At 46.5% G+C, this 26,179-nt stretch overlaps 1 long non-coding RNA gene and 29 other non-coding genes across 30 annotated transcripts; 29 read left to right on the top strand and 1 right to left on the bottom strand.

The window, feature by feature from the left end:
• The first annotated feature begins 172 nt into the window (after nt 1-172).
• Nucleotides 173-291, top strand: LOC116713278 (5S ribosomal RNA). The gene has a single exon (XR_004337847.1). It is a non-coding gene; the product is annotated as a 5S ribosomal RNA (ribosomal RNA).
• A 619-nt stretch (nt 292-910) lies between these two features.
• Nucleotides 911-1,029, top strand: LOC116713271 (5S ribosomal RNA). The gene has a single exon (XR_004337845.1). It is a non-coding gene; the product is annotated as a 5S ribosomal RNA (ribosomal RNA).
• A 386-nt stretch (nt 1,030-1,415) lies between these two features.
• Nucleotides 1,416-1,534, top strand: LOC116713263 (5S ribosomal RNA). Its single transcript, XR_004337843.1, has one exon. It is a non-coding gene; the product is annotated as a 5S ribosomal RNA (ribosomal RNA).
• Nucleotides 1,535-1,920: 386 nt separating this feature from the next.
• On the top strand, nt 1,921-2,039 carry LOC116713259 (5S ribosomal RNA). The gene has a single exon (XR_004337842.1). It is a non-coding gene; the product is annotated as a 5S ribosomal RNA (ribosomal RNA).
• Nucleotides 2,040-2,495: 456 nt separating this feature from the next.
• LOC116713252 (5S ribosomal RNA) lies at nt 2,496-2,614 on the top strand. The gene has a single exon (XR_004337840.1). It is a non-coding gene; the product is annotated as a 5S ribosomal RNA (ribosomal RNA).
• A 386-nt stretch (nt 2,615-3,000) lies between these two features.
• Nucleotides 3,001-3,119, top strand: LOC116713246 (5S ribosomal RNA). The gene has a single exon (XR_004337835.1). It is a non-coding gene; the product is annotated as a 5S ribosomal RNA (ribosomal RNA).
• A 386-nt stretch (nt 3,120-3,505) lies between these two features.
• Nucleotides 3,506-3,624, top strand: LOC116713239 (5S ribosomal RNA). The gene has a single exon (XR_004337832.1). It is a non-coding gene; the product is annotated as a 5S ribosomal RNA (ribosomal RNA).
• Nucleotides 3,625-4,080: 456 nt separating this feature from the next.
• LOC116713234 (5S ribosomal RNA) lies at nt 4,081-4,199 on the top strand. Its single transcript, XR_004337830.1, has one exon. It is a non-coding gene; the product is annotated as a 5S ribosomal RNA (ribosomal RNA).
• Nucleotides 4,200-4,655: 456 nt separating this feature from the next.
• LOC116713222 (5S ribosomal RNA) lies at nt 4,656-4,774 on the top strand. The gene has a single exon (XR_004337828.1). It is a non-coding gene; the product is annotated as a 5S ribosomal RNA (ribosomal RNA).
• A 386-nt stretch (nt 4,775-5,160) lies between these two features.
• On the top strand, nt 5,161-5,279 carry LOC116713217 (5S ribosomal RNA). The gene has a single exon (XR_004337827.1). It is a non-coding gene; the product is annotated as a 5S ribosomal RNA (ribosomal RNA).
• A 2,579-nt stretch (nt 5,280-7,858) lies between these two features.
• On the bottom strand, nt 7,859-8,230 carry LOC116707653 (uncharacterized). The gene is made up of 2 exons (XR_004336549.1): nt 8,089-8,230; nt 7,859-8,007 (listed from the first exon to the last, which is right to left on the bottom strand). It is a non-coding gene; the product is annotated as an uncharacterized LOC116707653 (long non-coding RNA).
• A 3,921-nt stretch (nt 8,231-12,151) lies between these two features.
• LOC116713213 (5S ribosomal RNA) lies at nt 12,152-12,270 on the top strand. The gene has a single exon (XR_004337826.1). It is a non-coding gene; the product is annotated as a 5S ribosomal RNA (ribosomal RNA).
• A 619-nt stretch (nt 12,271-12,889) lies between these two features.
• On the top strand, nt 12,890-13,008 carry LOC116713209 (5S ribosomal RNA). The gene has a single exon (XR_004337825.1). It is a non-coding gene; the product is annotated as a 5S ribosomal RNA (ribosomal RNA).
• A 551-nt stretch (nt 13,009-13,559) lies between these two features.
• Nucleotides 13,560-13,678, top strand: LOC116712722 (5S ribosomal RNA). Its single transcript, XR_004337642.1, has one exon. It is a non-coding gene; the product is annotated as a 5S ribosomal RNA (ribosomal RNA).
• Nucleotides 13,679-14,227: 549 nt separating this feature from the next.
• Nucleotides 14,228-14,346, top strand: LOC116712753 (5S ribosomal RNA). The gene has a single exon (XR_004337661.1). It is a non-coding gene; the product is annotated as a 5S ribosomal RNA (ribosomal RNA).
• Nucleotides 14,347-14,732: 386 nt separating this feature from the next.
• Nucleotides 14,733-14,851, top strand: LOC116713204 (5S ribosomal RNA). The gene has a single exon (XR_004337823.1). It is a non-coding gene; the product is annotated as a 5S ribosomal RNA (ribosomal RNA).
• Nucleotides 14,852-15,402: 551 nt separating this feature from the next.
• LOC116712716 (5S ribosomal RNA) lies at nt 15,403-15,521 on the top strand. The gene has a single exon (XR_004337638.1). It is a non-coding gene; the product is annotated as a 5S ribosomal RNA (ribosomal RNA).
• A 456-nt stretch (nt 15,522-15,977) lies between these two features.
• On the top strand, nt 15,978-16,096 carry LOC116713203 (5S ribosomal RNA). Its single transcript, XR_004337821.1, has one exon. It is a non-coding gene; the product is annotated as a 5S ribosomal RNA (ribosomal RNA).
• A 945-nt stretch (nt 16,097-17,041) lies between these two features.
• On the top strand, nt 17,042-17,160 carry LOC116713198 (5S ribosomal RNA). Its single transcript, XR_004337820.1, has one exon. It is a non-coding gene; the product is annotated as a 5S ribosomal RNA (ribosomal RNA).
• Nucleotides 17,161-17,872: 712 nt separating this feature from the next.
• LOC116712652 (5S ribosomal RNA) lies at nt 17,873-17,991 on the top strand. The gene has a single exon (XR_004337608.1). It is a non-coding gene; the product is annotated as a 5S ribosomal RNA (ribosomal RNA).
• A 364-nt stretch (nt 17,992-18,355) lies between these two features.
• On the top strand, nt 18,356-18,474 carry LOC116712641 (5S ribosomal RNA). Its single transcript, XR_004337606.1, has one exon. It is a non-coding gene; the product is annotated as a 5S ribosomal RNA (ribosomal RNA).
• A 714-nt stretch (nt 18,475-19,188) lies between these two features.
• On the top strand, nt 19,189-19,307 carry LOC116713165 (5S ribosomal RNA). Its single transcript, XR_004337808.1, has one exon. It is a non-coding gene; the product is annotated as a 5S ribosomal RNA (ribosomal RNA).
• Nucleotides 19,308-19,926: 619 nt separating this feature from the next.
• On the top strand, nt 19,927-20,045 carry LOC116713127 (5S ribosomal RNA). Its single transcript, XR_004337793.1, has one exon. It is a non-coding gene; the product is annotated as a 5S ribosomal RNA (ribosomal RNA).
• Nucleotides 20,046-20,757: 712 nt separating this feature from the next.
• On the top strand, nt 20,758-20,876 carry LOC116712571 (5S ribosomal RNA). Its single transcript, XR_004337569.1, has one exon. It is a non-coding gene; the product is annotated as a 5S ribosomal RNA (ribosomal RNA).
• A 619-nt stretch (nt 20,877-21,495) lies between these two features.
• On the top strand, nt 21,496-21,614 carry LOC116713124 (5S ribosomal RNA). The gene has a single exon (XR_004337791.1). It is a non-coding gene; the product is annotated as a 5S ribosomal RNA (ribosomal RNA).
• A 712-nt stretch (nt 21,615-22,326) lies between these two features.
• Nucleotides 22,327-22,445, top strand: LOC116712565 (5S ribosomal RNA). Its single transcript, XR_004337567.1, has one exon. It is a non-coding gene; the product is annotated as a 5S ribosomal RNA (ribosomal RNA).
• Nucleotides 22,446-23,064: 619 nt separating this feature from the next.
• LOC116712740 (5S ribosomal RNA) lies at nt 23,065-23,183 on the top strand. Its single transcript, XR_004337656.1, has one exon. It is a non-coding gene; the product is annotated as a 5S ribosomal RNA (ribosomal RNA).
• A 712-nt stretch (nt 23,184-23,895) lies between these two features.
• Nucleotides 23,896-24,014, top strand: LOC116712559 (5S ribosomal RNA). The gene has a single exon (XR_004337566.1). It is a non-coding gene; the product is annotated as a 5S ribosomal RNA (ribosomal RNA).
• Nucleotides 24,015-24,633: 619 nt separating this feature from the next.
• LOC116712933 (5S ribosomal RNA) lies at nt 24,634-24,752 on the top strand. Its single transcript, XR_004337731.1, has one exon. It is a non-coding gene; the product is annotated as a 5S ribosomal RNA (ribosomal RNA).
• Nucleotides 24,753-25,464: 712 nt separating this feature from the next.
• On the top strand, nt 25,465-25,583 carry LOC116712554 (5S ribosomal RNA). Its single transcript, XR_004337563.1, has one exon. It is a non-coding gene; the product is annotated as a 5S ribosomal RNA (ribosomal RNA).
• The last annotated feature ends 596 nt before the right edge of the window (nt 25,584-26,179 follow it).

Here is a 26,179-nt window from a genome sequence, read left to right as displayed (position 1 = left end):
CTGTGGCACATCTAAAAACTGCAGGACAGCGGCCCTTGAGGACTGGAGTTTGACACCTGTGCTCTACGGAGAAGTACGGCTAACCCTACAGAGGTGTAATCAAAGCAAAAAGAAACAAAGTAGAAACTGGCTTTGCTGCTTTACGAAAAGCTGTTCCTGTTAGCACATTGTGGCTTACGGCCACACTACCTTGAGAACGCCCGATCTCGTCTGATCTCGGAAGCTAAGCAGGGTCGGGCCTGGTTAGTACTTGGATGGGAGACCGCCTGGGAATACCAGGTGCTGTAAGCCTTTTGGTGCTGCTGTCTTTAAAATATTTCACATTGAGGGACACAACTAAGTGTCCCTCAATGTTTTGCCCCCACAAAGAAGCACGGCTAACCCTACGAAGAAGTACGACTAACCCTACGGAGAAGCACGGGGGACCGCCTGGGAATACCAGGTGCTGTAAGCCTTTTGGTGCTGCTGTCTTTAAAATATTTCACATTGAGGGACACAACTAAGTGTCCCTCAATGTTTTACCCCCACAAAGAAGCATGCTTAACCCTACGGAGAAGCATGGCTAACTCTACGGCAGGGGTGTCAAACTCCATTCCTCAAGGGCCACTGTCCTGCTACTTTTAGATGTGCCTCTGCTGCACCACACCTGAATAGAATAATTAGGTCATTGCAAGGGTCTGGAGAACTGATCTACACAAGGAGGAGGTAATTAAATAATTTCATTCCAGTGTTTTGTACCTGTGGCACATCTAAAAACTGCAGGACAGCGGCCCTTGAGGACTGGAGTTTGACACCTGTGCTCTACGGAGAAGTACGGCTAACCCTACAGAGGTGTAATCAAAGCAAAAAGAAACAAAGTAGAAACTGGCTTTGCTGCTTTACGAAAAGCTGTTCCTGTTAGCACATTGTGGCTTACGGCCACACTACCTTGAGAACGCCCGATCTCGTCTGATCTCGGAAGCTAAGCAGGGTCGGGCCTGGTTAGTACTTGGATGGGAGACCGCCTGGGAATACCAGGTGCTGTAAGCCTTTTGGTGCTGCTGTCTTTAAAATATTTCACATTGAGGGACACAACTAAGTGTCCCTCAATGTTTTGCCCCCACAAAGAAGCACGGCTAACCCTACGAAGAAGTACGACTAACCCTACGGAGAAGCACGGGGGACCGCCTGGGAATACCAGGTGCTGTAAGCCTTTTGGTGCTGCTGTCTTTAAAATATTTCACATTGAGGGACACAACTAAGTGTCCCTCAATGTTTTACCCCCACAAAGAAGCACGCTTAACCCTACGGAGAAGCACGGCTAACTCTACGGAGAAGTACGGCTAACCCTACAGAGGTGTAATCAAAGCAAAAAGAAACAAAGTGGCAACTGGCTTTGCTGCTTTACGAAAAGCTGTTCCTGTTAGCACATTGTGGCTTACGGCCACACTACCTTGAGAACGCCCGATCTCGTCTGATCTCGGAAGCTAAGCAGGGTCGGGCCTGGTTAGTACTTGGATGGGAGACCGCCTGGGAATACCAGGTGCTGTAAGCCTTTTGGTGCTGCTGTCTTTAAAATATTTCACATTGAGGGACACAACTAAGTGTCCCTCAATGTTTTGCCCCCACAAAGAAGCACGGCTAACCCTACGAAGAAGTACGACTAACCCTACGGAGAAGCACGGGGGACCGCCTGGGAATACCAGGTGCTGTAAGCCTTTTGGTGCTGCTGTCTTTAAAATATTTCACATTGAGGGACACAACTAAGTGTCCCTCAATGTTTTACCCCCACAAAGAAGCACGCTTAACCCTACGGAGAAGCACGGCTAACTCTACGGAGAAGTACGGCTAACCCTACAGAGGTGTAATCAAAGCAAAAAGAAACAAAGTGGCAACTGGCTTTGCTGCTTTACGAAAAGCTGTTCCTGTTAGCACATTGTGGCTTACGGCCACACTACCTTGAGAACGCCCGATCTCGTCTGATCTCGGAAGCTAAGCAGGGTCGGGCCTGGTTAGTACTTGGATGGGAGACCGCCTGGGAATACCAGGTGCTGTAAGCCTTTTGGTGCTGCTGTCCTTAAAATATTTCACATTGAGGGACACAACTAAGTGTCCCTCAATGTTTTACCCCCACAACGAAGCATGCTTAACCCTACGGAGAAGCATGGCTAACTCTACGGCAGGGGTGTCAAACTCCATTCCTCAAGGGCCACTGTCCTGCTACTTTTAGATGTGCCTCTGCTGCACCACACCTGAATAGAATAATTAGGTCATTGCAAGGGTCTGGAGAACTGATCTACACAAGGAGGAGGTAATTAAATAATTTCATTCCAGTGTTTTGTACCTGTGGCACATCTAAAAACTGCAGGACAGCGGCCCTTGAGGACTGGAGTTTGACACCTGTGCTCTACGGAGAAGTACGGCTAACCCTACAGAGGTGTAATCAAAGCAAAAAGAAACAAAGTAGAAACTGGCTTTGCTGCTTTACGAAAAGCTGTTCCTGTTAGCACATTGTGGCTTACGGCCACACTACCTTGAGAACGCCCGATCTCGTCTGATCTCGGAAGCTAAGCAGGGTCGGGCCTGGTTAGTACTTGGATGGGAGACCGCCTGGGAATACCAGGTGCTGTAAGCCTTTTGGTGCTGCTGTCTTTAAAATATTTCACATTGAGGGACACAACTAAGTGTCCCTCAATGTTTTGCCCCCACAAAGAAGCACGGCTAACCCTACGAAGAAGCACGACTAACCCTACGGAGAAGCACGGGGGACCGCCTGGGAATACCAGGTGCTGTAAGCCTTTTGGTGCTGCTGTCTTTAAAATATTTCACATTGAGGGACACAACTAAGTGTCCCTCAATGTTTTACCCCCACAAAGAAGCACGCTTAACCCTACGGAGAAGCACGGCTAACTCTACGGAGAAGTACGGCTAACCCTACAGAGGTGTAATCAAAGCAAAAAGAAACAAAGTGGCAACTGGCTTTGCTGCTTTACGAAAAGCTGTTCCTGTTAGCACATTGTGGCTTACGGCCACACTACCTTGAGAACGCCCGATCTCGTCTGATCTCGGAAGCTAAGCAGGGTCGGGCCTGGTTAGTACTTGGATGGGAGACCGCCTGGGAATACCAGGTGCTGTAAGCCTTTTGGTGCTGCTGTCTTTAAAATATTTCACATTGAGGGACACAACTAAGTGTCCCTCAATGTTTTGCCCCCACAAAGAAGCACGGCTAACCCTACGAAGAAGTACGACTAACCCTACGGAGAAGCACGGGGGACCGCCTGGGAATACCAGGTGCTGTAAGCCTTTTGGTGCTGCTGTCTTTAAAATATTTCACATTGAGGGACACAACTAAGTGTCCCTCAATGTTTTACCCCCACAAAGAAGCACGCTTAACCCTACGGAGAAGCACGGCTAACTCTACGGAGAAGTACGGCTAACCCTACAGAGGTGTAATCAAAGCAAAAAGAAACAAAGTGGCAACTGGCTTTGCTGCTTTACGAAAAGCTGTTCCTGTTAGCACATTGTGGCTTACGGCCACACTACCTTGAGAACGCCCGATCTCGTCTGATCTCGGAAGCTAAGCAGGGTCGGGCCTGGTTAGTACTTGGATGGGAGACCGCCTGGGAATACCAGGTGCTGTAAGCCTTTTGGTGCTGCTGTCTTTAAAATATTTCACATTGAGGGACACAACTAAGTGTCCCTCAATGTTTTACCCCCACAAAGAAGCATGCTTAACCCTACGGAGAAGCATGGCTAACTCTACGGCAGGGGTGTCAAACTCCATTCCTCAAGGGCCACTGTCCTGCTACTTTTAGATGTGCCTCTGCTGCACCACACCTGAATAGAATAATTAGGTCATTGCAAGGGTCTGGAGAACTGATCTACACAAGGAGGAGGTAATTAAATAATTTCATTCCAGTGTTTTGTACCTGTGGCACATCTAAAAACTGCAGGACAGCGGCCCTTGAGGACTGGAGTTTGACACCTGTGCTCTACGGAGAAGTACGGCTAACCCTACAGAGGTGTAATCAAAGCAAAAAGAAACAAAGTGGCAACTGGCTTTGCTGCTTTACGAAAAGCTGTTCCTGTTAGCACATTGTGGCTTACGGCCACACTACCTTGAGAACGCCCGATCTCGTCTGATCTCGGAAGCTAAGCAGGGTCGGGCCTGGTTAGTACTTGGATGGGAGACCGCCTGGGAATACCAGGTGCTGTAAGCCTTTTGGTGCTGCTGTCCTTAAAATATTTCACATTGAGGGACACAACTAAGTGTCCCTCAATGTTTTACCCCCACAAAGAAGCATGCTTAACCCTACGGAGAAGCATGGCTAACTCTACGGCAGGGGTGTCAAACTCCATTCCTCAAGGGCCACTGTCCTGCTACTTTTAGATGTGCCTCTGCTGCACCACACCTGAATAGAATAATTAGGTCATTGCAAGGGTCTGGAGAACTGATCTACACAAGGAGGAGGTAATTAAATAATTTCATTCCAGTGTTTTGTACCTGTGGCACATCTAAAAACTGCAGGACAGCGGCCCTTGAGGACTGGAGTTTGACACCTGTGCTCTACGGAGAAGTACGGCTAACCCTACAGAGGTGTAATCAAAGCACAAAGAAACAAAGTAGAAACTGGCTTTGCTGCTTTACGAAAAGCTGTTCCTGTTAGCACATTGTGGCTTACGGCCACACTACCTTGAGAACGCCCGATCTCGTCTGATCTCGGAAGCTAAGCAGGGTCGGGCCTGGTTAGTACTTGGATGGGAGACCGCCTGGGAATACCAGGTGCTGTAAGCCTTTTGGTGCTGCTGTCTTTAAAATATTTCACATTGAGGGACACAACTAAGTGTCCCTCAATGTTTTGCCCCCACAAAGAAGCACGGCTAACCCTACGAAGAAGTACGACTAACCCTACGGAGAAGCACGGGGGACCGCCTGGGAATACCAGGTGCTGTAAGCCTTTTGGTGCTGCTGTCTTTAAAATATTTCACATTGAGGGACACAACTAAGTGTCCCTCAATGTTTTACCCCCACAAAGAAGCATGCTTAACCCTACGGAGAAGCACGGCTAACTCTACGGACAAGTACGGCTAACCCTACAGAGGTGTAATCAAAGCAAAAAGAAACAAAGTGGCAACTGGCTTTGCTGCTTTACGAAAAGCTGTTCCTGTTAGCACATTGTGGCTTACGGCCACACTACCTTGAGAACGCCCGATCTCGTCTGATCTCGGAAGCTAAGCAGGGTCGGGCCTGGTTAGTACTTGGATGGGAGACCGCCTGGGAATACCAGGTGCTGTAAGCCTTTTGGTGCTGCTGTCTTTAAAATATTTCACATTGAGGGACACAACTAAGTGTCCCTCAATGTTTTACCCCCACAAAGAAGCACGACTAACCCTACGAAGAAGCACGGGGGACCGCCTGGGAATACCAGGTGCTGTAAGCCTTTTGGTGCTGCTGTCTTTAAAATATTTCACATTGAGGGACACAACTAAGTGTCCCTCAATGTTTTACCCCCACAAAGAAGCATGCTTAACCCTACGGAGAAGCACGGCTAACTCTACGGCAGGGGTGTCAAACTCCATTCCTCAAGGGCCACTGTCCTGCTACTTTTAGATGTGCCTCTGCTGCACCACACCTGAATAGAATAATTAGGTCATTGCAAGGGTCTGGAGAACTGATCTACACAAGGAGGAGGTAATTAAATAATTTCATTCCAGTGTTTTGTACCTGTTGCACATCTAAAAACTGCAGGACAGCGGCCCTTGAGGACAGGAGTTTGACACCTGTGCTGTACGGAGAAGTACGGCTAACCCTACAGAGGTGTAATCAAAGCAAAAAGAAACAAAGTGGCAACTGGCTTTGCTGCTTTACGAAAAGCTGTTCCTGTTAGCACATTGTGGCTTACGGCCACACTACCTTGGTCACGCCCACTCTGCGTTAGTCAGCTGTTTGTTTGCACAGCGGTAGGGGTAACATTTTTTTTGCAGCTCTGTTTTTTCGTTCTTTTTTGGATTTTGGAACCTTTTTTGGTGTTTTTTTTTATTTTGTAGAATTACCTCCCCACAGTTTTCTACTGTTGGGGAGGGGTTTTCTCCTTTTTGTAATGGAGTTGTCAAAGAACAAGCGGACAGATCCCTCGGTTTTGGACAATTTGGAAAGGAACACGGAAACAAGCTTCGAACAAGTGAAAATGACTGGAGTTTTTGAAAAAGAAAACACGGTCCAGATTGAAGTTGTGGGAGACGAAAAGATTTCAGTGCTAGACCTGATGAAAAACATACGCTTTCTGTGTGGAGGTTTATTAGCATGTCGAGTATTATCGGACAAGAAATTTGAAATCACATTAAGCAATGAAAAAGCAAAAAAGAGACTTTTGGACGGATTCAAGATGGGATCATCTACAATACACGCCAAAGAACTTATAAATGATGAACTGGTGGTCTCCTTCTTAACGTTACCAGCTTACATCACAGACGAGGAGATTTTAAGCAAGTTACATACTTGGGGAGTTAAAGCAGTGTCAGAAATCAAGCGTCGGGTGTGGCCGGGAACGAAGATTGCCGATGGAACACGGTTTGTAAAAGTCAAATTTACTGAAACTGTACAGTCTCTGCCTTATTCTGCCAGATTTAACACAGCTCTTGGTCCAGAATATTTCAGAGTTATTCATGATAGACAGGTTAAAGTTTGCAGGATATGTTTACAACCGGGCCACATTGTCAGGGACTGTCCTGATTTTTGCTGTCATTTCTGCGGAGTCCAGGGGCATTATGTGAGAGAATGCTCGGAAAAAAACAGGAAAAGAAATGTCAAATCTGCCAAAATCAAATAGATAAATGCATTTGCAACTTAAGTGAATCTGATGATCAAGACCAGGGTCTGACAGTGGACTTCAAGGAAGCTGATACGCAGAGCGGAGACGAAAGCGAAATGGAGGGGGAAGTGGAAGAGAATGAGCAGGTGGAGGGAGGTGAGGAAGAGCTGAGCGAGTGCATGCCAAGTGCTGAGTGGTCTGTGGCCAGAGCGCCGGCCGCAGAGGTGTCCGGTGCGCTGGCTATGGGCGAAGTATCCAAAAACGGTAAAAACACAGTCGAAGAGGAGCGGGAAGAAGTCGCTGCGCCTCTTCCCCCTGTAGCCGAAGGAAACTCGCAGCTTCTATCGCCGACCCATCTGCCGTCTTTTCAGACCCCGCTGAGCGCTTTGCCGCGGACGCTCAAAATAGTGGACTATGTAGAGTCGGATCCTGATCTTGATCTTACAAAAATAATACAAACTAGGAAAAGACTGGCAAGCCTAGCAACAAAACCCAAAAGAAAAGTTAAAAAATGACTATGGCAACTTTTTTCCACTTAACACTAATGCTCCTTCTCTCGCTTAATGCCCGTGGGCTCAACAGGGAAGAAAAGGTGAACGCAGTCATTTTTCAATCGCATTTCGATATACTCTGTCTACAAGAAACAAAGTGGGATATTTCAAAAGAAAAAGAGATGTCACATAAATGGAAAGGGAAAATGTTTTCATCTACATCAAGTACTCAAGCGGGTGGGGTTGCCATTTTTATGAGGGAGGGTCTGTTTAACAATTGTCATTTAATTCATAAAGATAAGCAGGGTAAACTTATCATAATAGATTTCTTTTACAATAATAAATCATGTAGGTTAATTAATATTCATGCACCAAACATAGATACACACAGGAAAAAGTTCTTTATTGGTTTAAGACAATGGATAGTTACAAATTGTATCATAATAGGAGACTTTAACATAACACTAACAAAATCTGACGTTTCAAATAACTGCACATTTTCTGAGGATTATAGCAGGAACACACTTTTTGACATTATTACACAAAATAGTTTGATAGATATTTGGAGACTTTTTCACCCAGGTAAAAAACAATTTACCAGAAAACAGGTCATTTTAGGAAAACTGAAACAATCACGACTCGACTTGTGCCTGATCTCGTCTTCTCTTGTCCCCGAGGTGTCATCCTGTCTCATCCGGGACAACGTCTGGAGTGACCATTCCTTCCTGCAGGTTGAGATGGGAAGAGGCATCAGAAATGGGGGTCTCTGGTGTCTGAATGCTGCTCTTCTTCAGGATGAGGCTTACAGAGGTGAGATTGGCATCCTGCTGCAGACCCTGAGTGGGGAAATGGATCACACTGACAACCTGCTAGAGTGGTGGGATCAGGCCAAACAAAGAGTCAAAAACCTTTCCATAAAATATAGCAGACAGAAAAAACGGAGAGAACTCCATAATGAATGCATTTTAAGAAGAAAGTTAAATAGTGAATTAGATCATTTAGAAAATGACCAAAGCAGAGACATAACAGATTATTTGATAATAAAAAAACAACTAGAGCAAATAGAAATAAATAAATGTAAAGGAGCCATTATTCGCAGCAAAGCAAAATATTTAACAGAAGGAGAAAAATCTACAGCTTTCTTTCTGGCTCAAGAGAAACGCAAACAAGCTAACGCAACAATAAATGAATTGCTAAATGAGAAGGGAGAAAAGGTGTCAGACATAACAAGTATTTTAGAAACGGTTCAGACTTTTTATTCACATCTTTTTACAAGTGAAAACATTTCTACCAATAAAATAAATCAGGTTGTCGGTGTGATCGATTCCTCACTCTCTCGGGAAGACAGTCTCTGTTGTGATGCTCCATTGACAGAGGAAGAAATTAAACACGTTATCAACTCATTGAATAATAATAAAAGTCCTGGACATGATGGCATTACTTCTGAATTTTATAAACAGTTCAAAGATCCAATAAGTAAAATACTATTGCGGGTTTTTTCTGTCATGGAGCAAACAGGGTGCACGCCCAGGACCTTCGCCCAAGGAGTCATAACCATTCTTTACAAAAACAAGGGTGACAGGAATAACTTGGAAAACTACAGACCCATTAGTTTATTAAATACAGATTACAAAATATATTCCAAAATACTAGCAAACAGGTTAAAATCAGTAATAGGCACTTTAATCAGTTCATCGCAAGCTTACGGTATTCCTCAAAGAAACATTTCAGATACAGTGTTATCAATAAATCATACTATCCAGTCCATGGTCAGTTCACAAGGCATATTTCTAAATATAGATTTTAGTAAAGCTTTTGATAGGGTGGAACATAACTTCTTATGGGCAGTTTTAAATAAATTTGGATTTGGTCAATCATTTATCAGCAAGTTACAGTTATTATATTCAAAAGCAGAAAGTAAGGTCAAATGCAATGGTCATTTCACAGATTATTTCCGTTTACATAGGTCAGTCAGACAGGGGTGTCCTCTGTCCTCCCTGCTCTACAGCCTGGTGGCTGAGCCCCTCGCCATCCTGATTAGACAGGACAAAAATATTCAAGGAATAAAATCACCACAGGGCAATGACAGTAAAATATTTCAGTTTGCAGACGACACTTCAATAACAGTCAAAGATGAAAACAGTTTAGAATTGGTTATGAAACATCTACAAACGTACGGTTCAGCTTCAGGAGCAAAAATTAATACAACCAAATCTGAGATAATGTATTGTGGTGGGGCGGCTCGGACATCGGGAAGGTGGAAGTTCAGGGAGGTGGAGGACACAGTCAAGGTCCTGGGCGTGTACCTTGGTAAGCAGTGGAGAGCGGCGAGAGACGAGACCTGGAAAAACATCATAAACAAAATACAAAAACAGCTCAATCTCTGGAATCAAAGGAAATTAACCATCAAAGGGAAAGTAGTTATAATAAACAGTTTAATCATCTCTAAAATCATTTATCCACTCAGTGTTTATGATCTCCCAAAACAAGTACTCAACAGATTTAACAGTCAAATCTCTTTATTCATCTGGAAAAGCAGAAGCAATTTAGTCAGCCGTAAAACAATGATTGCTCCGCCTAAAGAAGGAGGACTCAAATTAGTTGACATTCAATCAAAAAAACAAGCAATACGAATAAAACTTATCACCAGGTTCTTAACTTCTCCTATCAAGCACATTTGGCATGACTATTTTCTATCCGGTCTCAACTCATTTGGTACAAAAAACATTTATAATCTATGTTCAATTTCTGATCCAACACTAATACAGTCTAACGAATTATTCACAGAATGTCTTGAAGCCTGGAACAAAATTAGGTTTCAACTCATCACGCATGTCAAGTACAGGTCTTGTCTCTCGCTGCCGATTTTCAACAACCCTGAGGTGGTCTGTGAGGGCAGGATGCTAAGTCTCCCGTCCTGGAGGAGAGCCGGTATTCACACCTTTGGGCAGGTTCTGAATGATCGGGGATCAGTGGATATCAATAAAATACTCAACCTTTTCAGATTATCTAGAACGCCTTATAAAAAAAATATCTTAGTTAAACATGCTAAAAAGATCCAGGCCGCTTTGCCTTTCCACTGCTCCTCGATCATTGGCAGGAGTAGACGACATCAGGAGGTGCAGGATGACGCCCCGACTTTCCTTCTATCAATTGGTGATAAGAAAACAAACATCAGTTTAGTGACAACAAAAAAATGGTACTGTTTATTAGTTTCACATATTAGCAAAGAACCCACAGCTCATAAGCAATGGGCAAAAATATTTCCCAGTATACCGGTTTACAACATTTGGTCAAACACACAGCTCAAATTTAGTCATCAACAAGCCAACAACACCGATTTTCTGTTAAGGCACAGAAGAATTTTTACGGGCGTCATCCTGCACCAGATAAACAAGGAGAAGTATGGCAGAGACTGTACAGTTTGTCTTTCAGACCCCGAGACTTTAGAGCACCTGTTCCTCCACTGTCCCGGCTGCACCCTCTTCTGGAACAAGATCCATCAAATCATCAACAACATCTCTACAACGGACGACAACAACTGGGACTCAATCAGACTTTTTGGAATCACATCTTCTCTCGGACATTTAACAAAGACACAATTCAACCTCTGTAACATCATTCTTTCCCTGGCCAGGCACACCATCTACATTTCCAGAAATCTTCAACTCTATGATAACAAGAAAGTGGACCGTTGGAAGCTTTTTTCAGGACTATTGCAAAATCATCTTAAAACAGTAAATAGCATCAGCAAGGGACTTTGTGAAAATATGTTTGGGCCTCTTATAAAATGTGTTTATTTTCAAGGATGGTCTTTTTGAACTTTTGTTGTTTAGTATATTACAATTAATGATTGTTTTCTTTTATCTTATTTGCGTATGTTTTGTTTGAAAATGAGATTTGTGCATATGTTTTTTTTTACTTTGTTTTGTCGTAAACAATTATATTTTAATTCAAATTTTATTTTGAATTAATTTAATTCTATTGATTTCTTTTTTTTTTTTTCACATTAATGATTGAAATCTGTTTTATTTTTTAGTAATTTAAAATTTTTGTTATTCATTTTGTTCACTGTAAATAATTGTAAAAAAAATTTTTTTTTTTTACTTTTGAATTTTTTCATAAATAAAAGAAAAAAAAAAACAAAAAAAAAAAACGCCCGATCTCGTCTGATCTCGGAAGCTAAGCAGGGTCGGGCCTGGTTAGTACTTGGATGGGAGACCGCCTGGGAATACCAGGTGCTGTAAGCCTTTTGGTACTGCTATCTTTAAAATATTTCACATTGAGGGACACAACTAAGTGTCCCTCAATGTTTTGCCCCCACAAAGAAGCACGGCTAACCCCACGAAGAAGCACGACTAACCCTACGGAGAAGCACGGGGGACCGCCTGGGAATACCAGGTGCTGTAAGCCTTTTGGTGCTGCTGTCTTTAAAATATTTCACATTGAGGGACACAACTAAGTGTCCCTCAATGTTTTACCCCCACAAAGAAGCATGCTTAACCCTACGGAGAAGCACGGCTAACTCTACGGCAGGGGTGTCAAACTCCATTCCTCAAGGGCCACTGTCCTGCTACTTTTAGATGTGCCTCTGCTGCACCACACCTGAATAGAATAATTAGGTCATTGCAAGGGTCTGGAGAACTGATCTACACAAGGAGGAGGTAATTAAATAATTTCATTCCAGTGTTTTGTACCTGTGGCACATCTAAATACTGCAGGACAGCGGCCCTTGAGGACTGGAGTTTGACACCTGTGCTCTACGGAGAAGTACGGCTAACCCTACAGAGGTGTAATCAAAGCAAAAAGAAACAAAGTGGCAACTGGCTTTGCTACATTACGAAAAGCTGTTCCTGTTAGCACATTGTGGCTTACGGCCACACTACCTTGAGAACGCCCGATCTCGTCTGATCTCGGAAGCTAAGCAGGGTCGGGCCTGGTTAGTACTTGGATGGGAGACCGCCTGGGAATACCAGGTGCTGTAAGCCTTTTGGTGCTGCTGTCTTTAAAATATTTCACATTGAGGGACACAACTAAGTGTCCCTCAATGTTTTGCCCCCACAAAGAAGCACGGCTAACCCTACGAAGAAGCACGACTAACCCTACGGAGAAGCACGGGGGACCGCCTGGGAGTACCAGGTGCTGTAAGCCTTTTGGTGCTGCTGTCTTTAAAATATTTCACATTGAGGGACACAACTAAGTGTCCCTCAATGTTTTACCCCCACAAAGAAGCATGCTTAACCCTACGGAGAAGCATGGCTAACTCTACGGCAGGGGTGTCAAACTCCATTCCTCAAGGGCCACTGTCCTGCTACTTTTAGATGTGCCTCTGCTGCACCACACCTGAATAGAATAATTAGGTCATTGCAAGGGTCTGGAGAACTGATCTACACAAGGAGGAGGTAATTAAATAATTTCATTCCAGTGTTTTGTACCTGTGGCACATCTAAAAACTGCAGGACAGCGGCCCTTGAGGACTGGAGTTTGACACCTGTGCTCTACGGAGAAGTACGGCTAACCCTACAGAGGTGTAATCAAAGCAAAAAGAAACAAAGTGGCAACTGGCTTTGCTGCTTTACGAAAAGCTGTTCCTGTTAGCACATTGTGGCTTACGGCCACACTACCTTGAGAACGCCCGATCTCGTCTGATCTCGGAAGCTAAGCAGGGTCGGGCCTGGTTAGTACTTGGATGGGAGACCGCCTGGGAATACCAGGTGCTGTAAGCCTTTTGGTGCTGCTGTCTTTCAAATATTTCACATTGAGGGACACAACTAAGTGTCCCTCAATGTTTTGCCCCCACAAAGAAGCACGGCTAACCCTACGAAGAAGCACGACTAATCCTACGGAGAAGCACGGGAGACCGCCTGGGAATACCAGGTGCTGTAAGCCTTTTGGTGCTGCTGTCTTTAAAATATATCACATTGAGGGACACAACTAAGTGTCCCTCAATGTTTTGCCCCCACAAAGAAGCACGGCTAACCCTACGAAGAAGCACGACTAACCCTACGGAGAAGCACGGGGGACCGCCTGGGAATACCAGGTGCTGTAAGCCTTTTGGTGCTGCTGTCTTTAAAATATTTCACATTGAGGGACACAACTAAGTGTCCCTCAATGTTTTACCCCCACAAAGAAGCATGCTTAACCCTACGGAGAAGCACGGCTAACTCTACGGAGAAGTACGGCTAACCCTACAGAGGTGTAATCAAAGCAAAAAGAAACAAAGTGGCAACTGGCTTTGTTGCTTTACCCCAATGTGTGTTCCTGTTAGCACATTGTGGCTTACGGCCACACTACCTTGAGAACGCCCGATCTCGTCTGATCTCGGAAGCTAAGCACGGTCGGGCCTGGTTAGTACTTGGATGGGAGACCGCCTGGGAATACCAGGTGCTGTAAGCCTTTTGGTGCTGCTGTCTTTAAAATATTTCACATTGAGGGACACAACTAAGTGTCCCTCAATGTTTTACCCCCACAAAGAAGCATGCTTAACCCTACGGAGAAGCACGGCTAACCCTACGAAGAAGCACGACTAACCCTACGGAGAAGCACGGGAGACCGCCTGGGAATACCAGGTGCTGTAAGCCTTTTGGTGCTGCTGTCTTTAAAATATTTCACATTGAGGGACACAACTAAGTGTCCGTCAATGTTTTGCCCCCACAAAGAAGCACGGCTAACCCTACGAAGAAGCACGGGGGACCGCCTGGGAATACCAGGTGCTGTAAGCCTTTTGGTGCTGCTGTCTTTAAAATATTTCACATTGAGGGACACAACTAAGTGTCCCTCAATGTTTTACCCCCACAAAGAAGCACGCTTAACCCTACGGAGAAGCACGGCTAACTCTACGGAGAAGTACGGCTAACCCTACAGAGGTGTAATCAAAGCAAAAAGAAACAAAGTGGCAACTGGCTTTGCTGCTTTACGAAAAGCTGTTCCTGTTAGCACATTGTGGCTTACGGCCACACTGCCTTGAGAACGCCTGATCTCGTCTGATCTCGGAAGCTAAGCAGGGTCGGGCCTGGTTAGTACTTGGATGGGAGACCGCCTGGGAATACCAGGTGCTGTAAGCCTTTTGGTGCTGCTGTCTTTAAAATATTTCACATTGAGGGACACAACTAAGTGTCCCTCAATGTTTTGCCCCCACAAAGAAGCACGGCTAACCCTACGAAGAAGCACGACTAACCCTACGGAGAAGCACGGGGGACCGCCTGGGAGTACCAGGTGCTGTAAGCCTTTTGGTGCTGCTGTCTTTAAAATATTTCACATTGAGGGACACAACTAAGTGTCCCTCAATGTTTTACCCCCACAAAGAAGCATGCTTAACCCTACGGAGAAGCACGGCTAACTCTACGGACAAGTACGGCTAACCCTACAGAGGTGTAATCAAAGCAAAAAGAAACAAAGTGGCAACTGGCTTTGCTGCTTTACGAAAAGCTGTTCCTGTTAGCACATTGTGGCTTACGGCCACACTACCTTGAGAACGCCCGATCTCGTCTGATCTCGGAAGCTAAGCAGGGTCGGGCCTGGTTAGTACTTGGATGGGAGACCGCCTGGGAATACCAGGTGCTGTAAGCCTTTTGGTGCTGCTGTCTTTCAAATATTTCACATTGAGGGACACAACTAAGTGTCCCTCAATGTTTTGCCCCCACAAAGAAGCACGGCTAACCCTACGAAGAAGCACGACTAATCCTACGGAGAAGCACGGGAGACCGCCTGGGAATACCAGGTGCTGTAAGCCTTTTGGTGCTGCTGTCTTTAAAATATATCACATTGAGGGACACAACTAAGTGTCCCTCAATGTTTTGCCCCCACAAAGAAGCACGGCTAACCCTACGAAGAAGCACGACTAACCCTACGGAGAAGCACGGGGGACCGCCTGGGAATACCAGGTGCTGTAAGCCTTTTGGTGCTGCTGTCTTTAAAATATTTCACATTGAGGGACACAACTAAGTGTCCCTCAATGTTTTACCCCCACAAAGAAGCATGCTTAACCCTACGGAGAAGCACGGCTAACTCTACGGAGAAGTACGGCTAACCCTACAGAGGTGTAATCAAAGCAAAAAGAAACAAAGTGGCAACTGGCTTTGTTGCTTTACCCCAATGTGTGTTCCTGTTAGCACATTGTGGCTTACGGCCACACTACCTTGAGAACGCCCGATCTCGTCTGATCTCGGAAGCTAAGCACGGTCGGGCCTGGTTAGTACTTGGATGGGAGACCGCCTGGGAATACCAGGTGCTGTAAGCCTTTTGGTGCTGCTGTCTTTAAAATATTTCACATTGAGGGACACAACTAAGTGTCCCTCAATGTTTTACCCCCACAAAGAAGCATGCTTAACCCTACGGAGAAGCACGGCTAACTCTACGGCAGGGGTGTCAAACTCCATTCCTCAAGGGCCACTGTCCTGCTACTTTTAGATGTGCCTCTGCTGCACCACACCTGAATAGAATAATTAGGTCATTGCAAGGGTCTGGAGAACTGATCTACACAAGGAGGAGGTAATTAAATAATTTCATTCCAGTGTTTTGTACCTGTGGCACATCTAAATACTGCAGGACAGCGGCCCTTGAGGACTGGAGTTTGACTCCTGTGCTCTACGGAGAAGTACGGCTAACCCTACAGAGGTGTAATCAAAGCAAAAAGAAACAAAGTGGCAACTGGCTTTGCTGCTTTACGAAAAGCTGTTCCTGTTAGCACATTGTGGCTTACGGCCACACTACCTTGAGAACGCCCGATCTCGTCTGATCTCGGAAGCTAAGCAGGGTCGGGCCTGGTTAGTACTTGGATGGGAGACCGCCTGGGAATACCAGGTGCTGTAAGCCTTTTTATGCTGCTGTCTTTAAAATATTTCACATTGAGGGACACAACTAAGTGTCCCTCAATGTTTTGCCCCCACAAAGAAGCACGGCTAACCCCACGAAGAAGCACGACTAACCCTACGGAGAAGCACGGGAGACCGCCTGGGAATACCAGGTGCTGTAAGCCTTTTGGTGCTGCTGTCTTTAAAATATTTCACATTGAGGGACACAACTAAGTGTCCCTCAATGTTTTACCCCCACAAAGAAGCATGCTTAACCCTACGGAGAAGCACGGCTAACCCTACGAAGAAGCACGACTAACCCTACGGAGAAGCACGGGAGACCGCCTGGGAATACCAGGTGCTGTAAGCCTTTTGGTGCTGCTGTCTTTAAAATATTTCACATTGAGGGACACAACTAAGTGTCCGTCAATGTTTTGCCCCCACAAAGAAGCACGGCTAACCCTACGAAGAAGCACGGGGGACCGCCTGGGAATACCAGGTGCTGTAAGCCTTTTGGTGCTGCTGTCTTTAAAATATTTCACATTGAGGGACACAACTAAGTGTCCCTCAATGTTTTACCCCCACAAAGAAGCATGCTTAACCCTACGGAGAAGCACGGCTAACTCTACGGCAGGGGTGTCAAACTCCATTCCTCAAGGGCCACTGTCCTGCTACTTTTAGATGTGCCTCTGCTGCACCACACCTGAATAGAATAATTAGGTCATTGCAAGGGTCTGGAGAACTGATCTACACAAGGAGGAGGTAATTAAATAATTTCATTCCAGTGTTTTGTACCTGTGGCACATCTAAATACTGCAGGACAGCGGCCCTTGAGGACTGGAGTTTGACTCCTGTGCTCTACGGAGAAGTACGGCTAACCCTACAGAGGTGTAATCAAAGCAAAAAGAAACAAAGTGGCAACTGGCTTTGCTGCTTTACGAAAAGCTGTTCCTGTTAGCACATTGTGGCTTACGGCCACACTACCTTGAGAACGCCCGATCTCGTCTGATCTCGGAAGCTAAGCAGGGTCGGGCCTGGTTAGTACTTGGATGGGAGACCGCCTGGGAATACCAGGTGCTGTAAGCCTTTTGGTACTGCTATCTTTAAAATATTTCACATTGAGGGACACAACTAAGTGTCCCTCAATGTTTTGCCCCCACAAAGAAGCACGGCTAACCCCACGAAGAAGCACGACTAACCCTACGGAGAAGCACGGGAGACCGCCTGGGAATACCAGGTGCTGTAAGCCTTTTGGTGCTGCTGTCTTTAAAATATTTCACATTGAGGGACACAACTAAGTGTCCCTCAATGTTTTACCCCCACAAAGAAGCATGCTTAACCCTACGGAGAAGCACGGCTAACCCTACGAAGAAGCACGACTAACCCTACGGAGAAGCACGGGAGACCGCCTGGGAATACCAGGTGCTGTAAGCCTTTTGGTGCTGCTGTCTTTAAAATATTTCACATTGAGGGACACAACTAAGTGTCCGTCAATGTTTTGCCCCCACAAAGAAGCACGGCTAACCCTACGAAGAAGCACGGGGGACCGCCTGGGAATACCAGGTGCTGTAAGCCTTTTGGTGCTGCTGTCTTTAAAATATTTCACATTGAGGGACACAACTAAGTGTCCCTCAATGTTTTACCCCCACAAAGAAGCACGCTTAACCCTACGGAGAAGCACGGCTAACTCTACGGAGAAGTACGGCTAACCCTACAGAGGTGTAATCAAAGCAAAAAGAAACAAAGTGGCAACTGGCTTTGCTGCTTTACGAAAAGCTGTTCCTGTTAGCACATTGTGGCTTACGGCCACACTGCCTTGAGAACGCCCGATCTCGTCTGATCTCGGAAGCTAAGCATGGTCGGGCCTGGTTAGTACTTGGATGGGAGACCGCCTGGGAATACCAGGTGCTGTAAGCCTTTTGGTGCTGCTGTCTTCAAAATATTTCACATTGAGGGACACAACTAAGTGTCCGTCAATGTTTTGCCCCCACAAAGAAGCACGGCTAACCCTACGAAGAAGCACGGGGGACCGCCTGGGAATACCAGGTGCTGTAAGCCTTTTGGTGCTGCTGTCTTTAAAATATTTCACATTGAGGGACACAACTAAGTGTCCCTCAATGTTTTACCCCCACAAAGAAGCACGCTTAACCCTACGGAGAAGCACGGCTAACTCTACGGAGAAGTACGGCTAACCCTACAGAGGTGTAATCAAAGCAAAAAGAAACAAAGTGGCAACTGGCTTTGTTGCTTTACGAAAAGCTGTTCCTGTTAGCACATTGTGGCTTACGGCCACACTGCCTTGAGAACGCCCGATCTCGTCTGATCTCGGAAGCTAAGCATGGTCGGGCCTGGTTAGTACTTGGATGGGAGACCGCCTGGGAATACCAGGTGCTGTAAGCCTTTTGGTGCTGCTGTCTTTAAAATATTTCACATTGAGGGACACAACTAAGTGTCCGTCAATGTTTTGCCCCCACAAAGAAGCACGGCTAACCCTACGAAGAAGCACGACTAACCCTACGGAGAAGCACGGGAGACCGCCTGGGAATACCAGGTGCTGTAAGCCTTTTGGTGCTGCTGTCTTTAAAATATTTCACATTGAGGGACACAACTAAGTGTCCCTCAATGTTTTACCCCCACAAAGAAGCATGCTTAACCCTACGGAGAAGCACGGCTAACCCTACGAAGAAGCACGACTAACCCTACGGAGAAGCACGGGAGACCGCCTGGGAATACCAGGTGCTGTAAGCCTTTTGGTGCTGCTGTCTTTAAAATATTTCACATTGAGGGACACAACTAAGTGTCCGTCAATGTTTTGCCCCCACAAAGAAGCACGGCTAACCCTACGAAGAAGCACGGGGGACCGCCTGGGAATACCAGGTGCTGTAAGCCTTTTGGTGCTGCTGTCTTTAAAATATTTCACATTGAGGGACACAACTAAGTGTCCCTCAATGTTTTACCCCCACAAAGAAGCACGCTTAACCCTACGGAGAAGCACGGCTAACTCTACGGAGAAGTACGGCTAACCCTACAGAGGTGTAATCAAAGCAAAAAGAAACAAAGTGGCAACTGGCTTTGTTGCTTTACCCCAATGTGTGTTCCTGTTAGCACATTGTGGCTTACGGCCACACTACCTTGAGAACGCCCGATCTCGTCTGATCTCGGAAGCTAAGCAGGGTCGGGCCTGGTTAGTACTTGGATGGGAGACCGCCTGGGAATACCAGGTGCTGTAAGCCTTTTTATGCTGCTGTCTTTAAAATATTTCACATTGAGGGACACAACTAAGTGTCCCTCAATGTTTTGCCCCCACAAAGAAGCACGGCTAACCCTACGAAAAAGCACGACTAACCCTACGGAGAAGCACGGGAGACCGCCTGGGAATACCAGGTGCTGTAAGCCTTTTGGTGCTGCTGTCTTTAAAATATTTCACATTGAGGGACACAACTAAGTGTCCCTCAATGTTTTACCCCCACAAAGAAGCATGCTTAACCCTACGGAGAAGCACGGCTAACTCTACTGCAGGGGTGTCAAACTCCATTCCTCAAGGGCCACTGTCCTGCTACTTTTAGATGTGCCTCTGCTGCACCACACCTGAATAGAATAATTAGGTCATTGCAAGGGTCTGGAGAACTGATCTACACAAGGAGGAGGTAATTAAATAATTTCATTCCAGTGTTTTGTACCTGTGGCACATCTAAATACTGCAGGACAGCGGCCCTTGAGGACTGGAGTTTGACTCCTGTGCTCTACGGAGAAGTACGGCTAACCCTACAGAGGTGTAATCAAAGCAAAAAGAAACAAAGTGGCAACTGGCTTTGCTGCTTTACGAAAAGCTGTTCCTGTTAGCACATTGTGGCTTACGGCCACACTACCTTGAGAACGCCCGATCTCGTCTGATCTCGGAAGCTAAGCAGGGTCGGGCCTGGTTAGTACTTGGATGGGAGACCGCCTGGGAATACCAGGTGCTGTAAGCCTTTTTATGCTGCTGTCTTTAAAATATTTCACATTGAGGGACACAACTAAGTGTCCCTCAATGTTTTGCCCCCACAAAGAAGCACGGCTAACCCCACGAAGAAGCACGACTAACCCTACGGAGAAGCACGGGAGACCGCCTGGGAATACCAGGTGCTGTAAGCCTTTTGGTGCTGCTGTCTTTAAAATATTTCACATTGAGGGACACAACTAAGTGTCCCTCAATGTTTTACCCCCACAAAGAAGCATGCTTAACCCTACGGAGAAGCACGGCTAACCCTACGAAGAAGCACGACTAACCCTACGGAGAAGCACGGGAGACCGCCTGGGAATACCAGGTGCTGTAAGCCTTTTGGTGCTGCTGTCTTTAAAATATTTCACATTGAGGGACACAACTAAGTGTCCGTCAATGTTTTGCCCCCACAAAGAAGCACGGCTAACCCTACGAAGAAGCACGGGGGACCGCCTGGGAATACCAGGTGCTGTAAGCCTTTTGGTGCTGCTGTCTTTAAAATATTTCACATTGAGGGACACAACTAAGTGTCCCTCAATGTTTTACCCCCACAAAGAAGCACGCTTAACCCTACGGAGAAGCACGGCTAACTCTACGGAGAAGTACGGCTAACCCTACAGAGGTGTAATCAAAGCAAAAAGAAACAAAGTGGCAACTGGCTTTGCTGCTTTACGAAAAGCTGTTCCTGTTAGCACATTGTGGCTTACGGCCACACTGCCTTGAGAACGCCCGATCTCGTCTGATCTCGGAAGCTAAGCAGGGTCGGGCCTGGTTAGTACTTGGATGGGAGACCGCCTGGGAATACCAGGTGCTGTAAGCCTTTTGGTGCTGCTGTCTTTAAAATATTTCACATTGAGGGACACAACTAAGTGTCCCTCAATGTTTTGCCCCCACAAAGAAGCACGGCTAACCCTACGAAGAAGCACGACTAACCCTACGGAGAAGCACGGGGGACTGCCTGGGAATACCAGGTGCTGTAAGCCTTTTGGTGCTGCTGTCTTTAAAATATTTCACTTTGAGGGACACAACTAAGTGTCCCTCAATGTTTTACCCCCACAAAGAAGCATGCTTAACCCTACGGAGAAGCACGGCTAACTCTACGGCAGGGGTGTCAAACTCCATTCCTCAAGGGCCACTGTCCTGCTACTTTTAGATGTGCCTCTGCTGCACCACACCTGAATAGAATAATTAGGTCATTGCAAGGGTCTGGAGAACTGATCTACACAAGGAGGAGGTAATTAAATAATTTCATTCCAGTGTTTTGTACCTGTGGCACATCTAAATACTGCAGGACAGCGGCCCTTGAGGACTGGAGTTTGACTCCTGTGCTCTACGGAGAAGTACGGCTAACCCTACAGAGGTGTAATCAAAGCAAAAAGAAACAAAGTGGCAACTGGCTTTGCTGCTTTACGAAAAGCTGTTCCTGTTAGCACATTGTGGCTTACGGCCACACTACCTTGAGAACGCCCGATCTCGTCTGATCTCGGAAGCTAAGCAGGGTCGGGCCTGGTTAGTACTTGGATGGGAGACCGCCTGGGAATACCAGGTGCTGTAAGCCTTTTTATGCTGCTGTCTTTAAAATATTTCACATTGAGGGACACAACTAAGTGTCCCTCAATGTTTTGCCCCCACAAAGAAGCACGGCTAACCCCACGAAGAAGCACGACTAACCCTACGGAGAAGCACGGGAGACCGCCTGGGAATACCAGGTGCTGTAAGCCTTTTGGTGCTGCTGTCTTTAAAATATTTCACATTGAGGGACACAACTAAGTGTCCCTCAATGTTTTACCCCCACAAAGAAGCATGCTTAACCCTACGGAGAAGCACGGCTAACCCTACGAAGAAGCACGACTAACCCTACGGAGAAGCACGGGAGACCGCCTGGGAATACCAGGTGCTGTAAGCCTTTTGGTGCTGCTATCTTTAAAATATTTCACATTGAGGGACACAACTAAGTGTCCGTCAATGTTTTGCCCCCACAAAGAAGCACGGCTAACCCTACGAAGAAGCACGGGGGACCGCCTGGGAATACCAGGTGCTGTAAGCCTTTTGGTGCTGCTGTCTTTAAAATATTTCACATTGAGGGACACAACTAAGTGTCCCTCAATGTTTTACCCCCACAAAGAAGCACGCTTAACCCTACGGAGAAGCACGGCTAACTCTACGGAGAAGTACGGCTAACCCTACAGAGGTGTAATCAAAGCAAAAAGAAACAAAGTGGCAACTGGCTTTGCTGCTTTACGAAAAGCTGTTCCTGTTAGCACATTGTGGCTTACGGCCACACTGCCTTGAGAACGCCCGATCTCGTCTGATCTCGGAAGCTAAGCAGGGTCGGGCCTGGTTAGTACTTGGATGGGAGACCGCCTGGGAATACCAGGTGCTGTAAGCCTTTTGGTGCTGCTGTCTTTAAAATATTTCACATTGAGGGACACAACTAAGTGTCCCTCAATGTTTTGCCCCCACAAAGAAGCACGGCTAACCCTACAAAGAAGCACGACTAACCCTACGGAGAAGCACGGGGGACTGCCTGGGAATACCAGGTGCTGTAAGCCTTTTGGTGCTGCTGTCTTTAAAATATTTCACATTGAGGGACACAACTAAGTGTCCCTCAATGTTTTACCCCCACAAAGAAGCATGCTTAACCCTACGGAGAAGCACGGCTAACTCTACGGCAGGGGTGTCAAACTCCATTCCTCAAGGGCCACTGTCCTGCTACTTTTAGATGTGCCTCTGCTGCACCACACCTGAATAGAATAATTAGGTCATTGCAAGGGTCTGGAGAACTGATCTACACAAGGAGGAGGTAATTAAATAATTTCATTCCAGTGTTTTGTACCTGTGGCACATCTAAATACTGCAGGACAGCGGCCCTTGAGGACTGGAGTTTGACTCCTGTGCTCTACGGAGAAGTACGGCTAACCCTACAGAGGTGTAATCAAAGCAAAAAGAAACAAAGTGGCAACTGGCTTTGCTGCTTTACGAAAAGCTGTTCCTGTTAGCACATTGTGGCTTACGGCCACACTACCTTGAGAACGCCTGATCTCGTCTGATCTCGGAAGCTAAGCAGGGTCGGGCCTGGTTAGTACTTGGATGGGAGACCGCCTGGGAATACCAGGTGCTGTAAGCCTTTTTATGCTGCTGTCTTTAAAATATTTCACATTGAGGGACACAACTAAGTGTCCCTCAATGTTTTGCCCCCACAAATAAGCCCGGCTAACCCCACGAAGAAGCACGACTAACCCTACGGAGAAGCACGGGAGACCGCCTGGGAATACCAGGTGCTGTAAGCCTTTTGGTGCTGCTGTCTTTAAAATATTTCACATTGAGGGACACAACTAAGTGTCCCTCAATGTTTTACCCCCACAAAGAAGCATGCTTAACCCTACGGAGAAGCACGGCTAACCCTACGAAGAAGCACGACTAACCCTACGGAGAAGCACGGGAGACCGCCTGGGAATACCAGGTGCTGTAAGCCTTTTGGTGCTGCTGTCTTTAAAATATTTCACATTGAGGGACACAACTAAGTGTCCGTCAATGTTTTGCCCCCACAAAGAAGCACGGCTAACCCTACGAAGAAGCACGGGGGACCGCCTGGGAATACCAGGTGCTGTAAGCCTTTTGGTGCTGCTGTCTTTAAAATATTTCACATTGAGGGACACAACTAAGTGTCCCTCAATGTTTTACCCCCACAAAGAAGCACGCTTAACCCTACGGAGAAGCACGGCTAACTCTACGGAGAAGTACGGCTAACCCTACAGAGGTGTAATCAAAGCAAAAAGAAACAAAGTGGCAACTGGCTTTGCTGCTTTACGAAAAGCTGTTCCTGTTAGCACATTGTGGCTTACGGCCACACTGCCTTGAGAACGCCCGATCTCGTCTGATCTCGGAAGCTAAGCAGGGTCGGGCCTGGTTAGTACTTGGATGGGAGACCGCCTGGGAATACCAGGTGCTGTAAGCCTTTTGGTGCTGCTGTCTTTAAAATATTTCACATTGAGGGACACAACTAAGTGTCCCTCAATGTTTTGCCCCCACAAAGAAGCACGGCTAACCCTACGAAGAAGCACGACTAACCCTACGGAGAAGCACGGGGGACTGCCTGGGAATACCAGGTGCTGTAAGCCTTTTGGTGCTGCTGTCTTTAAAATATTTCACTTTGAGGGACACAACTAAGTGTCCCTCAATGTTTTACCCCCACAAAGAAGCATGCTTAACCCTACGGAGAAGCACGGCTAACTCTACGGCAGGGGTGTCAAACTCCATTCCTCAAGGGCCACTGTCCTGCTACTTTTAGATGTGCCTCTGCTGCACCACACCTGAATAGAATAATTAGGTCATTGCAAGGGTCTGGAGAACTGATCTACACAAGGAGGAGGTAATTAAATAATTTCATTCCAGTGTTTTGTACCTGTGGCACATCTAAATACTGCAGGACAGCGGCCCTTGAGGACTGGAGTTTGACTCCTGTGCTCTACGGAGAAGTACGGCTAACCCTACAGAGGTGTAATCAAAGCAAAAAGAAACAAAGTGGCAACTGGCTTTGCTGCTTTACGAAAAGCTGTTCCTGTTAGCACATTGTGGCTCACGGCCACACTACCTTGAGAACGCCTGATCTCGTCTGATCTCGGAAGCTAAGCAGGGTCGGGCCTGGTTAGTACTTGGATGGGAGACCGCCTGGGAATACCAGGTGCTGTAAGCCTTTTTATGCTGCTGTCTTTAAAATATTTCACATTGAGGGACACAACTAAGTGTCCCTCAATGTTTTGCCCCCACAAATAAGCCCGGCTAACCCCACGAAGAAGCACGACTAACCCTACGGAGAAGCACGGGAGACCGCCTGGGAATACCAGGTGCTGTAAGCCTTTTGGTGCTGCTGTCTTTAAAATATTTCACATTGAGGGACACAACTAAGTGTCCCTCAATGTTTTACCCCCACAAAGAAGCATGCTTAACCCTACGGAGAAGCACGGCTAACCCTACGAAGAAGCACGACTAACCCTACGGAGAAGCACGGGAGACCGCCTGGGAATACCAGGTGCTGTAAGCCTTTTGGTGCTGCTGTCTTTAAAATATTTCACATTGAGGGACACAACTAAGTGTCCGTCAATGTTTTGCCCCCACAAAGAAGCACGGCTAACCCTACGAAGAAGCACGGGGGACCGCCTGGGAATACCAGGTGCTGTAAGACTTTTGGTGCTGCTGTCTTTAAAATATTTCACATTGAGGGACACAACTAAGTGTCCCTCAATGTTTTACCCCCACAAAGAAGCACGCTTAACCCTACGGAGAAGCACGGCTAACTCTACGGAGAAGTACGGCTAACCCTACAGAGGTGTAATCAAAGCAAAAAGAAACAAAGTGGCAACTGGCTTTGCTGCTTTACGAAAAGCTGTTCCTGTTAGCACATTGTGGCTTACGGCCACACTGCCTTGAGAACGCCCGATCTCGTCTGATCTCGGAAGCTAAGCAGGGTCGGGCCTGGTTAGTACTTGGATGGGAGACCGCCTGGGAATACCAGGTGCTGTAAGCCTTTTGGTGCTGCTGTCTTTAAAATATTTCACATTGAGGGACACAACTAAGTGTCCCTCAATGTTTTGCCCCCACAAAGAAGCACGGCTAACCCTACGAAGAAGCACGACTAACCCTACGGAGAAGCACGGGGGACTGCCTGGGAATACCAGGTGCTGTAAGCCTTTTGGTGCTGCTGTCTTTAAAATATTTCACATTGAGGGACACAACTAAGTGTCCCTCAATGTTTTACCCCCACAAAGAAGCATGCTTAACCCTACGGAGAAGCACGGCTAACTCTACGGCAGGGGTGTCAAACTCCATTCCTCAAGGGCCACTGTCCTGCTACTTTTAGATGTGCCTCTGCTGCACCACACCTGAATAGAATAATTAGGTCATTGCAAGGGTCTGGAGAACTGATCTACACAAGGAGGAGGTAATTAAATAATTTCATTCCAGTGTTTTGTACCTGTGGCACATCTAAATACTGCAGGACAGCGGCCCTTGAGGACTGGAGTTTGACTCCTGTGCTCTACGGAGAAGTACGGCTAACCCTACAGAGGTGTAATCAAAGCAAAAAGAAACAAAGTGGCAACTGGCTTTGCTGCTTTACGAAAA

This window comes from Xiphophorus hellerii, chromosome 2 (genome assembly GCF_003331165.1).
Source record: "Xiphophorus hellerii strain 12219 chromosome 2, Xiphophorus_hellerii-4.1, whole genome shotgun sequence".
NCBI classification, from domain to species: Eukaryota; Metazoa; Chordata; class Actinopteri; order Cyprinodontiformes; family Poeciliidae; genus Xiphophorus; species Xiphophorus hellerii.
The sequence above is the reverse complement of the archived record's forward strand: the minus strand, read 5'-3'. Positions and strand labels throughout refer to the sequence as shown.